At 42.4% G+C, this 6434-nt stretch overlaps 1 long non-coding RNA gene across 2 annotated transcripts; it reads right to left on the bottom strand.

The window, feature by feature from the left end:
- Window positions 1-2191: 2191 nt before the first annotated feature.
- On the bottom strand, window positions 2192-5739 carry LOC116547221. 2 transcript variants are annotated; one of them, XR_004266987.1, is made up of 2 exons: window positions 4032-5739; window positions 2192-2459 (listed from the first exon to the last, which is right to left on the bottom strand). It is a non-coding gene; the product is annotated as an uncharacterized LOC116547221 (long non-coding RNA). The 2 variants fall into 2 exon arrangements; XR_004266986.1 differs by lacking the exon at window positions 4032-5739 and adding an exon at window positions 3717-4019.
- Between the last annotated feature and the right edge of the window lie 695 nt (window positions 5740-6434).

The raw sequence follows: 6434 nt of genomic DNA, 5'->3' as shown, positions 1-6434 counted from the left end.
GGTGCAGGGAGAAGCCTCTGTGTGAATGACACTGCAGCACTATTTTTTAATATAAAAGTGGTAACCAACTGAGCCAGCCACCCAGCAGAAACTGCTTAGAGGAATGACGACTCAACCCTCAGAGGGAATTCAGTGCAGCGGGTAAAAAGAGTTGATTTATTGTCATGAGCCTGGATAATGAAGATACACTAAGTGATCAAAAAGCACCTTGCAGAACTATACTAATGATTCAGTTGAAAAACAAAAGCAAAGCTGTACATTTCTGCATAACTACATACGTAAATGCCTGAAAATGTCTAAAAAAATGAATGCTAAACTGAAGATTAGAGGTTAGTGAGTGAAAGGACACTTGAGCCTTTTGCTCCCTTTACTTTTAAAATATTGGAATTCTTTAAATTTAAGTTTTTCATGTATTACTTAACAATAATTATTATGAGTTATAATAGTGATGGGCATACTAGCTGCTCAGTAAATACTAACTCCTCAACCGTTTCTCCCAAAACAAAGGAGCTTGAGGCCTGCAGCCGTAACACCTGCTGCTGTGGGTCTGAGGATGGCCTCTGAGAACAAGGGCTGCAGAGGGAGGTGGGGCGGGAGGAACAGGAAGCAAGGGAACAGGGTTCTGTGCAGTGGCCGTCCCCACCCCCACCTGGATCTTGCACCCACCCAGACTAAACATTGCATTTCATGTCTTCTGCTCCTCAAAGTTGCTCTTTATGTTGCTATAAATAGGGTGTATTTTTATTATCATTGTCCCTGAGTTCAAAATTTCTCTGCTATCTTTATAATAAGATATATATTTTTATTCTTTTTAAAGGATATATATATATATATATACATTTTCCCTGATTCCATTCAATATATCAAATGAATAAAAGCATAAGGGAAAACAATTTTAAGTAGCGGCTCATGCCTATAATCCTAGCAATTTGGGAGGCTGAGGTGGGAGGATCCTTTGAGCCCAGGAGTTCAAGACCAGCCTGGGCAACATGAGACACTGTCTCTACAAATTGATCAATCAGTAAAATAAAAAACTATAGTAGTGATCATCTACTTTGGTAGTGGAAATGTAAATATTTCTGGAAGGATTCTGGCCATATATACAAGAGCCTTAAAAAAAATGTTATATGCTTTACCAAGGAAGGCTATTAAAAAAAAAAGTTGTATGCTTTGACCCAAAAGTTCCACTTTTAGAAATTAGTATTGAAGAAAAAAAAATCAGAGATTAAGAGAAAAATTTATGTTTAAAGCTGTTCAATACAGTAAAATCTACAATAGCCAAATGGAGAAAAGGGAAATAGCCCAAACAAGGGAAATGTTAAAAAAAGAATTGTATATTCATACAGTGAAATAAACTGTATCCATTGAAAAACATTCCAAACGAATGTTTTGGGAAATGATGAATGGAGGGAAAAACACATACTCTTCCTAAAAAATACAAAACAAGGTTTAATGTATGGATCTAATGTTGTTAAAATTATAAATAATTGCTCTTCATTAAAAACATAATTCCTAAAGGCTGCATGGAAGTCCCTTTTGCGACTGAACCATGCATTGTCTGTCTAGACTCCACCTGTGGTATATGTACGCTGGTTCAGATTTTTCTAAATTATAAATATTTCTGTAATGAACAAATTTACATATGAATCTATAAGGTGCATCTCTTTTTAGGATCTCTTGGAATAGATGCCTTGAGCTGGCCAGAACAGATTTTAAAGATTTTTTTGCCCTTTTCTTACCACAATACGTTCTTAAGAACATGCAATTGGCTAGGCGCGGTGGCTCATGCCTGTAATCCCAGCACTTTGGGAGGGTGAGGTGGAAGGAACCCAATCACTGAGGTCAGGAGTTCAAAACCAGCCTGACCAACATGGAGGGAGAAACACTGTCTCTACTTAAAATACAAAAAAAAAAAAAAAAAAAATTAGCCAGGCATGGTGGTGCATGCCAGTGATCCCAGCTACTTGGGAGGTTGAGGCAGGAGAATTGCTTGAACCCGGGAGGTGGAGGTTGCAGTGAGCCAAGATTATGCCATTGCAATCTTGTTGCCTGGGCAACAAGAGCGAAACTCTGTCTAAAAAAAAAAAAAGAAGAAGAAGAAGAACATGTAACTAGAATATTCATCCATTTATGTTGTCTCCCTTTCCTTATACCAAATTCCAACCTCTGCAGGTCTTTATTCTTGCACTACTTCTCCCCTTTCCTTGTGTCCACCTGTGTGCAAGCACAGACCCCTCAGGCACACCCCTCAGGCACCACACCCCTTCCTCTTGGCGAGAGCTCTCCCTGAATACCCACTCACCATACCGGGAGATTCAGCCCGTCTTCCCAGGCATCGTGGCCTGGGTTCTAATTAATATCCCCCACTTACCTCTTAACATTCCCCTCTGAAAACCACAGCTCACAGAAGAAAGGCGGTTAATAGATCTCCATTCTTTCTATTATGGTTGAGTCTCGATCTGGAAGAAAGGAAAAAGAAAGCAGAGGCTGTTTGCTCATCGAGAGGAATAGTAACAATCTCTCTTTGGAAGAATTAGTGTTTTGATTGGCTCAGAGGTGATGTTTCTCATCAGTTGCTGGGCAGAAACCACTGAGGAAGGTCGAAATGAAAACTGAAAGTACATTGTACACACTGAAGAAAAATTCCAGCCCACCTCCCTTAGTGTTTGTGTTTCTCTCTTTCGTTATTGTGTGTATATGTATATACGTATTTCTATGTATTTACTTGTCTTATGTCTTTTATCGTAATAGAAATATCGGCAGAACAAAATGGGAAAAATTAATGTGGTGAAAGAGAAAGATGTGCACTAATTAAAAGGCTATTGTGGCAGTTTGCTAACATTTGCTTGCATGAATATGAGTACATGAAGGAGGAGGAGATTTTACCTCAGAGTCAAATAAACATGTGAATGGAAAGAAAACCACATACAAATTTTTTTTTTTTTTGATATGGAGTCTCACTGTCACCCAGGTTGGAGTACAGTGACAGGATCTCAGCTTGCTGCGACCTCCCTCCGCCTCCCGTGTTCAAGCGATTCTCCTGCCTCAGCTACTCAAGTAACTGGGATTACAGCTACTTGCCACCATGCCCGGCTACTTTTTGTATTTTTAGTAGAGATGGGGTTTTGCCATGTTGGCCAGGCTGGTCTCAAACTCCTGAGCTCAAGTGCCTTCCTCCTTGATCCCAAAGTGCTGGGATTACAGGCATGAGCCACCGCACCTGGCCCACAACACGCTTTTTTTTTTCTTTTTCTGGAGATGGAGTCACCTAGGCTGGAGTGCAGCAGCATAATCTTGGCTCACTGCAACCTCTGCCTCTCGGGTTCAAGGGATTCTCCTGCTGCCTCAGACTCCTGAGTAGCTGGGATTACAGGTGCCCACCACCAACACTCAGCTAATTTTTTGTATTTTAGTAGAGATGGGGTTTCACCGTGTTGCCCAGGCTGGTCTTGAACTCCTGACCTCGTGATCTGCCCGCCTCGGCCTCCCAGAGTGCTGGGATTACAGGCGTGAGCCACTGAGCATGGTTATAATGTACACTTTTAAGCACCTCAAGCTTCCAGGCTTAGGATCTGTTATAAAATAATATAATTTGTCTGGTTTCCAGAGACAGTGCTGCTAGACATGTTTTGCCTTTTTCAGGAAATTTTTAGTGCAGGTGTTTCTGAGCATCTTCATTCACCGTCAGCTCTTGGTTTGTGCTATATTGCATTTACCTGTGTATTTGTTTCTCATGCTGCCAGTGGAATACATATTCTCTGAGTCTGGACTCTAGACAAAGTGTGACTGCTGTCTCTGTAAGAGATTCATGAAACAAATTGGTTCTCCTGTGGCCTAGGACCTCAAAACATACTTTTTGGGATTGCAAGTGATCAAAGTTCCTAAGGCTAGGATGTGACTGGGGCTGATAGAATTTGCTTATATTGCAACAGTTTGAATTTAGGCTGTGTAGTAACTCTGGGAAATAAACAGATGTGAAATGGGGCAGAAATGAATTCAATGATTCAACAAATTTTTTTTTAAGAACCTACCATCTAGTAGGTCTCAGCCACTGAAGTTCAAAATTAGTGAGGAGAGATTGCATAATGAACTGGATAAGGGCACCAATTCCGAAGCCAGGTGGCCTGCGTGAACTTGGGCCACTTACCTAACCTCTCTGTGCTTGTTTCCCTATCTGTAAAATAAGGACAATAATAGTACTTGGCTTTAGGGTTGTTGTTGTGAGGATGGAATGAGATAATACATGCAGTTTGCTTACAACAGTGTATCAAAAACAGTAAGTCACAAGAATGTACGCTAAGTGAAAAGTGCATTTAGCCCTCCTTCAAGACCTAGGCACTTGATCCTATCTTCTCTTTGTCTTTTACAAGACCTAATGTGGTGTCCTGCATGCAATAGGTGTGTCTGTCTCCTTTATGTAGTCTCATCTCATCAAGAAATGTCCATTTCTCATGGTTATTATGCTACCTCTGATGGCCATTAGGAACTCCCATGAACACAAATTTTCTTTACAGCTATATCTAGATATCTGTCAGCATGTCCCAGGCATGCTGGCTCTGTCTACTCTCTCTAGGCTTGCTTTTCTATCTTTATCTGTTGTCATCCACAACTGATTTGCCTGGGAACCCAAAGCCAGTAAACGAATTATTTATGTCTCTGCTTGTTCGTCTGTAGGGTGGGAATAAGACCTGCTCCATAAGTTATTTAAGGAAGAGTTAGCACAACCTCTGCAAGTAGTATCCCTCAATGAATTTCATTTCTTCTATTCTGAAAGGCTCCATTCTGATCCCTGCATTGATGACTCCTAAATCCACCTCCCCTGAAGACAACATCAACAGATGCCTGCTGTGGAGCTGGGGTTTTAGTTTGAAGGGGAAGGGAAAATCTCTGAAAAGTTTGACATGAGAAATGTGTACATTGAAAACAGCAGTGGAGCAGGTGCCAGGGAAGATCGGAGGTTAGGGTGCCATTTACTTTGTATTCTGTGAGATGATGCCTGCTGGGGTTGCATGATGTGTCTTGCCCTCATCCTGGGCCAGATGTTAGGAGATAGGGAGACCAGGAAGAAAGCTCCTGTGACACTCTAGGCAAGAAATGATGGTGGCTTGGCAGTGGGGGAGAGGAGACTTGATTGATTACTAACATTAACACTAGGAACTACTTACGCAGAAACTGCCACGATGTTGGTATTGTGCTTAGGGTTTTACATGTATTAACAAGACCCACAACAACATTAAGAGGTAGAAACCTTATTTCCCACATTTTATAGATGTAAAAGCTGAGGTCCAGAGAGGTTAAATAACTTCCCGTGGTCACATGAGTAGTTTCTTCCTGAGCTGGGCTCTGATTCCAGGCTGTCTTGCTTCAGAGTCTGTGCTGTAACTGCTAAGCTGGACTATTGAAAGGAAGTGCAAATAGCAGGACTTGGCTATGAGTCAGAGAGAGCAAGAGAAGTCTAAAATGACTGTTAGGCAGTGTCACTCACTCAGATAAAGATGGGCAGGCAGGGTTGATGGGAATTTAGTTTTGGACACACTCATTGTGAGATCCCTAGTGGGCACTGAGTTCAGGGAGTGCGTGGGGCTGGAGACAGAAACATAGGAGCTGGTTGGGTCTGCTTATGGGGTAGAGCTCTGAAAATGGATTGGATTGGATCTTACAAGAGCATACATGGTACAAAATGAGAGGCCAGGACCAAAGCCTAAGGAATATAAGCAGTTCTGGAGCAAGTGGAGCAAGTGAAGAGGGTCCTGGGGATTGATGAGGCAAATGCCACACAGGCAGGAACACCTACTCAGACAGGTCTATGAAGAACTCAGGGCTGTCCATGCAAGGCCGTGTCTCACAGCTACAATCCCAGCACTTTGGGGGGCTAAGGCAGGAGGATCACTTGAGGCCAGGGGATCTAGGCAGCAGTCAATTATGATCACACCACTGAACTCTAGCCTGGGTGACAGAACAAGATCCTGTCTCTCTAAAAAGGAAAGCATGGGGGTGGGAGGGGAAAATAGAAATGTTTAACTGGTTTAATGGTTGAGAAACCACTAGTAACTGATAGAAACGATGGTTATGGGTCAAGAGCAGTGGCTTATACTTGTAATGTAGCACTTTGGGAGGCTGAGGCGGGAAGTTTACCTAAGATCAGGAGTTCCAGACCAGCCAGGCAAACATGGCAAAACTCCTTCTCTACTAAAATTACACAAATTAGCTGGGCCTGGTGGCACATGCCTACAATCCCATCTATTTGGGAGGCTGAGGCAGGAGAATCACGTGAATCCAGGAGGCAGAGGTTGCAATGAGCAGAGATCACACCACTGCACTTCAGCCTGGGCAACAAAGCAAGACTCTGTCTCAAAAAAAAAAAAAAAGGAAATGTTTATGGTGTGGCATAGCAGTGGCTATCATCACTGCAGACAGTGCCTGAGGGCCATGCA

Source organism: Sapajus apella, unplaced genomic scaffold (genome assembly GCF_009761245.1).
Source record: "Sapajus apella isolate SASKATOON/1434 unplaced genomic scaffold, GSC_monkey_1.0 scaffold2393, whole genome shotgun sequence".
Lineage (NCBI taxonomy): Eukaryota > Metazoa > Chordata > Mammalia > Primates > Cebidae > Sapajus > Sapajus apella.
Note: the sequence above shows the minus strand (reverse complement) of the source record. Positions and strands in the feature narration are given on the sequence as shown.